Raw genomic sequence first — 11377 nt, forward strand, 5'->3', positions numbered from 1 at the left:
TGAATTCTTCCAAAGATATTTTTAGAATACTATATTTGGAATCAAGAAAACCCTAGGTTTAGATGGAACCATGAATACTATGGGAGCACATTATATCATGGGTTTCAATATCCAAGACACAAATCATAATGTTGGGTATGATTTAGTTGAGTATATCATTGATAGAATCCATGAGGAGTTCACTACTGCTCAACAAGGACAATGGGAGAATTTTAAATTCCATCATTACTCCCTAATCATTCATTTGATCTTGTTCAAGCATGCTAATATATTTGATCAGAGCTTCTTTGAATCTACACAAGAATCGGGAGATAGGTTACTAGTAAAAGGGCGGACATGGATATGGAAAATATTACACCGATATTCTCATGTTATTTATTTTTACAATGATTTTTTTAATCCAATTTTGAAAATGATAGCATTGTTATTTGAAAGAATCCCTAGGAGTGTCAGAAAGGTTGTTAAACCTAAAATGTGTTTTGATGTTGGAAAGAAATTAACACATGACTAGGAAAGTGTCTTCTTATTTGAAGAATATATAGTTATATGTAAGGGTTTTTGGATTCCCTTAGCCACCCAATATCTTATCCAAGTATGTCCTTGAGAAACTAGGGTTTATAGAACTATTTTCACAATTGATTTCTTTGAATAGAGAATACTTGGGAAAAGGTGTAAAGAAAGGAGCATTTTTGTATAGATTCACTAAGGTGGGATATTTTGAAATAGGTAAAAAATTCATTAAGGAAACCAATGCATATTTGAGAAATTATAAACTGTTAGGTGGGCCAGCCATAACTTATGACCCACTCAATGTAGTAACAAATACCCTAAAGAACATGAGAGGGTACAATTTGCCTCCCACAAAACCTATGTAGGAAGAATATGAACTTGCTAATAGGCTAAATGAAGATATCTGTAAGGAAAAGATGGTGAAGTATATGGACATTTTTAGTTTTGAATGGGAAATGAGAAAATAAAATCGACCCTTCAATGGATTCTATCCTAGGGAGCACTACCAGTCCAAATTGAATAAATGTGTGGAGAATTTTAATGAATTATCACAAGTCCGTGAAGAAATCAGAAGGAAGATTGACCTTGAGTATTTAGATAATGAGTTTGTTGTTAAGGTCACTGATGATTAAAAATCAACATAAAGAAGAACAACCTAAAGAGGATATTCTTGAGAATTTTGGGTGGGTAGAATAAAGGACTAAAAGATAAAAGATGGTAGAAGTCCTAGAAAATGCTCAACAAAAATCCCTCCAAATTCTGCCAAGGTGTAGTAAATATTTTGACGATATTAGAAGGAGGTTCTTAGTATCTCAACTATTAGAAGATAAGTAGAGAGAAAAGAAGTTGCAATTGAAGAATCATTGAAGCTCAAGAATTCATGAGTGATGAAAACTTCATCAAATCTGATGAATTTAAAAGCTTCTTGTTTAAAATAAAGAAGAATGAATTAACTTTACAAATGAAGCTAGGAGATTCTGACAAAGTGATTGCAAGATTAGTGCATAAACTATAAGAATATGATCTTGCAAGTGAATCTCTCATTGTTGAAGAAGCAAGAGACTTGGTGATAAGGAGTGGTCTAATTGTTTTCCCAAGATGGGATATCAGCTCATCTTTTCTATTGGACCAAATAAGAACACAAGAGAGGTTAATCTCATTTTTAAGATGATAATTAGTATGGAGAGATAAGAGGGTATGAATATAATATAGATGCTCAAACAATGACAATACATCGAGTTTAGCTCTAGAGTATGACAAACCTACCCTGATGGAGATCAAAGAATCCTCTAGAGGGAATGTTATGTTTTGGAATGTACACTCTACTTCCAGTGATCTAATATAAGGGATACACACTTTAGTAGCATTCATGGGCAAGAACAAAAAGGTAACTTTGAAGGGTCAACTAAGAGGAGCTTATGAAACATTCATCAAAAATAGAAGAAGCTATGAAGAATTAATGAAGAAAACATGTCTTAAAACAAAAGCCTATCAAGCAAGAAATAGAGGTAGCATCATTGAAAAAAGCTATTAGAACTACTACAAAAATCCATGGGATGAGCACATGGTAGTGGGTGCCTCTTTTGCAGCACAAAAAAAATTTGGCATTGCTAAAAAAATTCAAATTTTAGGGGTTCATGTAAACCGTAGGGTTCACATGAACCCATTAAATGCCAAGCACCTAAACTAAGGGAGGCATTAGGTCATACAAAGGGGACTGATGAAAGATATTTGGAGGCAAGCAAGGATACCAAAATTAAAACAATCAAAATCTTGTTGATCCACAAAATAAATGCATTAAAGGAAGTTTCTCTGAATGTGCATAGTAGTTATCTTGTACTAGAAGGAGAAAAATTTAGGTGTGTAGATGATATTGCTCTGTTATCTCCACTTTTCACTACATGGGGGTCCTATAGTCCATTTTTTGACATTTTTGTAAATATGCTGGCAGAGAAGAAACAATTGCCAAAGATAACCATTGGAAACACTAGAAAAATGATCAATAAAATAAAGGATCTAAATGGTTTCTTTGGTGGCGAAATGTAGCTGATCTAGAATAAGATGAAGACAATTGTTATAGGTACACCTAGTTTGGTGCCTACAACTTTGGATAATGATAGAAAAATGAAAGATTGGGTAGATTCGTCAACTTCTTTTGATGATATCCTAGATCATCCCAATTTTTTTAGCCTACTGAAACAATGAGGTAAGTATTACAATAGTTTATGATATGATTGACATGCTTTACAAAATAAAGGTAGAAATATCTAGGGTAACGGTTGAAGTCAAGCCAATAACAAATTCCAAGTGGACCAAAAGCTTGGATGAGTTGGATTCTGTTAGGAATGTAATCTCGCTAGATGTAGATATAGATATTGCCATATGGAAAGTCATTGTAGACATCAAACCCCTACCATCTGGTGACAATGACTAGTACAATAAAAGATGTAGTTATGATGCAGTTAAAGGTATAAAGATTAGAGCAAAGGCATGTATGGTTATAGCAGCTAAAGACAAACCAAATTTGTTAAAGAGATCCTTGCTGATAATGCCATCTACCAGTTTTGCAACTACATCTATAATTTTAATCCAAGTACAAAGAATGTTTTGTATTGTAACCAAAGGATAAATACCTTTGTATTTGCTTTCCTTTTGAATTTTCACAAGTGTCCTCCCATTTGAATCTTGTTTCAATCCTTTCTATAAATGGATTTCCAAGATGTGAAGTTGAGGTCTAAAATTCATATAATTTTTAGTGCTATACTATTTGCATTTGGTCCTATCAATCCTTGTGTCAAATTTTGTGATGTATTCATCTGCATATCTAAGAATAAAAGTGAACATGGAATGATAAGTTGTCATGTTTTGAAGTATTTTTGAGTTAGCATCAATATTGTATGATTTTCAAGGATATTTAATATAACAAGAGTGTTCTTCCATATCACTTTTCTCTAAACTTTGTCTCCATTGTTATGTGTTGGTTATGTCCAGATTGTATGAGCAAGGTTTATACAATTTAATGCAACTAGGATAGGTTGTATATCAGTTTGTTATTACTATTAATTCAAGGAATTAATTAAATGTTTCAATAAATTGGTAGGATATCCAGTCATATAACAATGATATTCATAAGAATGGAGCTTATGGTCAATTGCTGATATCATTTATTGTAAGGCAATTAATTAGGTCAAAATTTGTTGGGTAGACTCTGAATCCCAATGGATAGGACATTGATCATTTATTCAGTTGCATGTTGAAGAAATCATGGGGTTGCATGAACTATAATTTTAGAATCAAATCAATATTTATGTATGAAAAGTTTAATTGTTGGGAAACCCTTGTTTGCAATGAATCTATCTATGTTATAGTTAGCTATTGTAATCGAGAATAATTGTAAAACTAAGAAGAGTAGTAACCATTTTCTGCTATAGGGGATAAATAAGAAGAAAGGATATTAGTGTATGATTGAAGTGTGAATAAAATATAAAGTATCATAACCATTCCATCCCTTAGTGTACCCACCATGGTCCTGCAGAACCAAAATAGTAGGGAATCCTTGAAATTCTATTAATCTTGGGTCTAGATCTAAAGAAATTCATGTTAATCATAGGAAGTAGCTAACCCTTAGGCTTTTTATTATCTTCTACATTTTGGTATTAGATCTTTTCTACTTCGTAGTTTTAAACCTCCCTCAAAACTCATATCATATTGCAAAAGCCAATAATCAATCATATACAAAAATAGAAGATACAAATTCACCATCTTTCTTTCTTTAGACATGTAAAAAAGTAAGTAATAATTTGAATTGCATCAGGTACATAAGATATTCCACAAATTTCTTGTACATTTTGCATTATGCAAATTTTGACAAAAATCTAATGACACCAATCTAAGGTACACAATTTACCAAAACCTAAGTAATATTCCATCTTTAACAATTTTAAAAGAAAGAAAGGTCAACTAAGAAGCACTACATACATAAGGAGCAAGGTCTTAAAAAATCAATATTTTTACTTACATAACTCAAAAAAGAAGGATTGTCCTTTCCATTTCTATCAAGAGTACCCATTATCAGGAGACTAAGAAATAAACCTAAGAACCAAACAAAAATGCACATAGATTAATTCTAGTTGACTTGTGGTTTATGATACCTAAGGTCATGACGAAGTGTAGTGAAATTAAGGGTCACAACTTATAATGGTGAACTCAAAGGTAATGTCTAGAAGCATAGTGAATTAAGGCCCTAGAGTAGAACCTAAAGCTTTGATACAATATGTAAAGATTACACCTCAAAAATTAGAGCCACATCATCAATCTTAATAAAAAGAGGAAAAGGTCTACATAAATCAAGATCGATACACACATTGACTAGTCAAAATTTGCAATATCCAACTAATTTAAATTATATATATATATATATATATATATATACATGTATATATATATATACATATATGTATATATATATATATACATACATATATATATATATATATATATACATACATATATATATATATGTATATATGTATGTATATATATATATATATATGTATATATATGTATATATATATATATATATATATATATATATATATATATATATATCTATATATATAGGTATATACATGTATATATATATATATACATACATACATAAATATATATATATATCTATATATATATACATATATACATACATATATATATACATATATAGATATATATATAGATATATATATACACATATATATAATGTATATATATATATATATATGTATGTATATATATACAATGTATATATATATATATATATGTATGTATATATATACAATGTATATATATATATATATATATGTATGTATATATATACATACATATATGTATATATGTATATATATATGTATGTATATATATGTATATCTATATATATGTATGTATATACATGTATATATAGATATATATATATATATACATATATATATACATGTATATATATATATGTATATATATACATACACAGATATATATATATCTGTGTGTGTGTATATATATATGTATATATATATACATACATGTATATACACACATATATATATACATATATATAATATATATATATGTGTGTGTGTGTGTGTGTGTGTGTGTGTGTAAGCATGACAATAGGGATAAACTAACATGTTGAAAGCTTAAGAAAAAGATAATTTTACAACATTCAGTTGTTGACTAGTTGCTACACCCAAGAGACCATATACCAATTAGAAGAACACAAATATGTCTTGATCATAACACCCTTTTTGATAGAGGCTTTAGAACTGATGGGACACAACCCAAGAACAGAATGGAAACAACAGAAAAGGGAAATTATATTAACTGAGAAAATAAGCTAGTACAACCAGTACAGGAAAATAAACCTCAAAACATGCCCTAAGGGGTTACAATAGCATAAATCTGGAGATAATTTCTCCTTATGGTACCTCCTCTCAAACTCCACTCCGAACTGCCTTTTACAATGCCAGAAATCTCCTTAAATAGACCTCGGAGGGTTAAGGACTAGGAGTACATTCTAGATAATGCTAGTAGGCATCCATCGACAAAATAGAAGGTTCCAGAAGCTGTGTTAGAAGTCGGTGCAAATCTAGAAGAATCCAGAAATGGTAGCCGAACTTCCAGGAGGTATAACTTTTGAACCATAGCTCCGATTGACGAACTGTTTACATTTTCGGAAAGCTCTGAAAGTACTCTATAGCCCTATGGACTAGCTATGCTCGTCCCCCATTTTTTGACCCTTTTTGAGGTCATTTAATGCCCCAAACCTGTCTTTGAAGCATTCTTAGGAGGTCTCCAAAACTCAAAAAACTGCAATAACTTTCAAATCGTGGGGCCTATTGACCTGATTCTTTTTCTAGAATGCTCTAAATCATGATTACATTCATCTGGCCAATTCACACCTTCTAGTTTATCGAAATGATGGCCCAAATACATGCTCCTATTTTTTTGGGATTTTCAAATGCACTGATAGTTGAACTATGAGAGTTGGAACCTTTAATTGAGCCAAATGGGTATCCAAAAATGTAAAGACATGAAACAGAAACTAAGTCGAAGTACATTTTTTTTTTTGGGTGACACAGGATTGCCCTTATACCTCTGGATGCTCTTGCATTAGACACCCAGGGTAGATTGAAAAGTGACCCTGTCACTTTATGGATGGTAGAGGAAATCCCAAATGGGAAACCTTAGTTGCTGAAATCCAAGTTGAGTCCTCGATCGGTCGTCCTTTCCATTTGACCAAATACTCTTCATACTGCCTGTTTCTGGTACTCCTACCCACACGATGATCTAGAATGTCTTCTATCTCCTCCTTCTTAAAAGCAGGAATTGGACATGGCTCTAAAACCAGCTCATCATCTGCACCATCATCATGATATTCTGTTAAATCTGCAATGTTGAAAATGGGAGAAATGTGAATACCATCTGGCAGCTCCACCTCATATGCATTTCTTGAGTCATGTTTCTTCAAAACTTTGCAAGGGCCAAATTTCTTCATTTTCAGCTTGTTGTAAGTACCAACTGGAAATCTTTCTTTTCGTAAGTGCACCATGACTAGATCCCCTACTTGGAATTCCTTATGTCTTCTCCTTTGATCAGCCCTAGCTTTATACTTTTTATTCATCTTGATAATGTGTGCTTGAACCCCCTCATGTAGATGCTTGATGTGTTCAGCAAATTCCTCAGCTTCAGCACTTGTCCTCTCCCCTTGTTCTATTTTCCTCAATTCTGGTGTAGTCCTTGGGCTATTCCCATATAAAATTTGGAATGGTGATTTTCTAGTACTCCTATTTATAGAGTTATTGTAAGCAAACTCTGCTTGTAGTAGAATCAAATCCCATCCCTTGGGCTTATCCCCAACTAAACATCTCAGCAAATTGCCCAAACTTCTATTTACCACTTCTATTTGACCATCAGTCTGTGGGTGATGTGTGGAACTGAATTTTAGGTCTGTTCTCAACTTCTTCCACAATGTCCTCCAGAAATACCCCACAAATTTAGTATCTCTGTCAGAAACTATACTCCTTGGAAGACCATGCAGTCTTACCACCTCTTTGAAAAACAAGTCTGCAATATGGATAGCATCATGAGTTTTGTGGCATGGAATAAAATGTGCCATTTTGGAGAACCTATCAACCACCACGAATACTGAGTCATTACCCCTTTGTGTCCTTGGCAATCTAAGAACAAAATCCATACTTATGTCCTCCCATGGCCTTGATGGAACAGGCAATGGCTGATATAGGCCAGTATTTTGACTAAACCCCTTGGCAACTCTGTACAAACTTCTTCACATCCTGTGAAATTTGAGGCCAAAAATAATGTTCTCTAAGAATGGAAATGGTCTTATCTCGACCAAAATGTCCTGCCATCCCTCCACTGTGTTTCTCCTTAATCAAATTTTCCCTCATGGAACTCCTTGGAATGCACAATTGACTACCTTTGAACAACATGCCATCCTGAATCAAATAATCTAACCACTTGGTTCTATCTACAACAACAGGTTCTTTACAAGCTTTCCATGCTTCAACAAAATTAGGATCCTCGGGGTACAAATTCTTGAGTTCATCAAACCCAACTACTTCAACCTGCATTACTGTACGCAGTGACTATCTCCTACTTAGTGCATCTGCAACCCTATTAGATTTTCCACTTCTATGCTTCAACACAAATGTATAACTCTACAAGAATTCTACCCACTTCATATGCCTCTGATTCAATTTACCTTGGCTATTTAGGTATTGTAATGCCTGATGATCAGTATACAAAACAAATTCCTTTGGCAATAAATAATGCCTCCATTTCTTTAAGGCCTAAACTATTGCATAGAACTCTTGATCATAAACAGAATACTTCTTCTTTGCATCATTCAATTTTTCACTAAAATATGCAATAGGCTTACCTTCTTGGCTTAATACAGCCCCAATAGCACTACCACTAGCATCATAATCCACCTGGAATACTTTTCTAAAATTTTGAAGTGCCAACACAGGCTGTTCAGTCACCTTCTTCTTCAGCAATTCAAAACTTCTCGCAGCTACTGCAGTCCATTTGAACTCTTTTCTATCCCCTCTTATTGTATCAATTAGGGGTGCACATATGCCACTGAAATTCTTAATAAACTTTCTGTAAAATCTAACTAGACCATGAAATGATCTTACCTCAATAGTAGACCTTGGAGTAGGCCATTCCAAGATGGCTTTTACCTTCTCTGGATCCATTTTGAGACCTTTAGGTGATATAACAAATCCGAAATAGACTAACTCCCTTTTTGCAAAGACACACTTCTTTAGATTAATTAACAGTTTCTCTTCCCTTAGCCTTTCAAGGACACTACGAATATGCAGTAAATGTTCTTCCAAAGTCTTGCTGAAAATTAAAATATCATCCAAATAGACAATAACAAATTTTCCCAAGAACTTCTTAAGTACCTCATTCATGAGCCGCATGAAGGTGCTTGGGGCATTTGTCAATCCAAAGGGCATGAATAACCACTCATAAAGACCCTCCTTGGTCTTGAAGGCTATTTTCCACTCATCTCCTTCTCGAATCCATATCTGATGATAGCCACTCTTTAGATCTATCTTTGTGAAGTACTGAGCTCCACTCAAGTAGTCCATAAGATCATCCATCCTTGGTAAAGGAAACTGGTACTTGATGGTTATCCTATTTATAGCTCGAGAATCTGTACACATCCTCCACTCTCCATCCTTCTTTGATGCAAGTACTGCAGGTACTGCACATGGACTCAGGCTCTCTCAAATCAAGCCCTTCCTCAGAAACTCCTGAACCTGTCTATTTAGCTACTCTGTTTTAGTAGGAGTCATCCTGTGAGCAACCTTGTTAGGCAAACTAGCTCCTGGAATCAGATCTATCTGATGACTGATTTTCCTTACTGGTGGCAATCCATCTGGAACATTATTAGAGATAATATCTCCAAATTCCCCTAGTAAATCTGAAACTTCAAATTGTATTTCACTACTACCTTCTTTATCTTTCCTAGGAATCAAAGCATAGCACATATGCTGATGTTTCATGCCATCTAAAAACTTCCTTCCATCAACAAGACAAATCCTAGCACTGCTACATACCTTTTCACCTTCCTTTTTCATGGGCTTCAATTTGTGGCGAACTCCATCCTTTGTCAGAGAGTATGTGTTTGCATGTCCATCGTGCACTGCATGTCTATCAAACTGCCATGGTCTACCCAATAATAGATGGAAAACATCCATCGAAATAACATCACAGAGAAATTCATCATGGTAACTCCCAATTTTGAATTTTACTAAACATTGTTCACTTACCAGGACCTTATGATCATCTTTTACCCGAGAAATCCGATAGGGCTGGGGATGTTTCTCCCTCTTGAGCTTCAGTTTAGAGACCATCTCTTCTAATACCAAGTTATCAGTGCTACCACCATCAATGATCACATCACAACATTTATCCTCACACTTGCATCTGGTACAGAACAAACTCCTCCGCTGTCCTGGTTCATTTTCACCGCTTAGTAGGACTCTTTCATTTACCAAGGTCTCTCCTCTTTCTGCATCCTCTGAATGTGATGATTGTGCATCCTCATCCACATGAGCAACCCTAGCTTGGCCCTCAGTTCTCCTATCTATCCTTCCTTGTCATTGAGGGCATTCAAAGGCACGATGACCTTCTTCATTGCAATGGAAATAGGTACCATGGAAGCCTCCTCTTCCTTGTCCATGTCCTCTACCTCTTCCTCTTTGATTTCCAAAGTCTTGATCATGGAAGCGGTTGAAACCCTCATTCCTCTGGTTTCTGCTAGTACCCACATCTTCATTTTTCTTTTGGGTTTCATTACGGCCTCCAAATGATCTATCGCTTCCCCTTCCTCGTTGACCGCACCCTCTTTGTCTTCCTTCAAACCTTTTATTCAACTTCTCTTCAACTCGTAGGGCAAATTGGTATGCCTCTTCAACATTGGTCATTCTTACCAGACATAATTCCTCCTGGATGCTAGGTCGCAACCCACTGATATAACGAGCAACCTTCTCCTTATTTGCTTCTACATGCCCTGCTCTAATCAAGAGTCGGTAAAACTCCTCTATATATTCGTGGACTGATCTTCCTACTTGCTTTAACCCGTGCATCTTCTTAAACAGATCAAGCTCGTAGTCCATAGGAATAAACTGCTTCTTCAATTTGTCCACCATGCGATCCCATCTTGTGATCTTCTCCTTTCCTCTTCTAAGTCTTTCCAGTTGAACCTCTTGCCACCAAATTTTGGCATGGCCTTTCAGTTTGGCCTTTGCAAACTTAACCCTATCTGGGTCCCTTATATCCTCATACTCAAAGTATTCTTCCAGTTCATTGATCCAATCGATCAACTCATCTGGTTTCAGATTTCTTGAAAATATACCCACTTCAATTCTAGGTCTTTTCCCAAACTTAGTAATGGCCTTAAAAAGCCTTTCCTCTACAGGATTCAGAACTTCCCCGTCAACTTCCTCTTCTAGTCCCATTACTTCCTCTTCATTGTCATCCTCACTATTGTCACCTGTGGCAACATTTGCTCCTCTACAAAGCTCCTCTTGCAATGCTTGTACCTGCCTCTAGAGGGCTCTAACCTCCTCAGGATCAATAGCTCTATCCCTTTTGCCACGCTCTCTTCGTGGAGGCATCTTCTAACTCGAACCCACAACCACATAGTCCTGGTGCAAACTGCCTCACAGTCGGCGCTCTATCTACACACTCAGGAAAACCCACTCTGATACCACTTGATGGGACACAACCCAAGAACAGAATGGAAACAACAAAAAAGGGAAATTATATTAACTAAGAAAAT

Source organism: Cupressus sempervirens, chromosome 9 (genome assembly GCF_028749045.1).
Source record: "Cupressus sempervirens isolate cs-2001-9-10 chromosome 9, ASM2874904v1, whole genome shotgun sequence".
In the NCBI taxonomy this organism is placed as follows: Eukaryota; Viridiplantae; Streptophyta; class Pinopsida; order Cupressales; family Cupressaceae; genus Cupressus; species Cupressus sempervirens.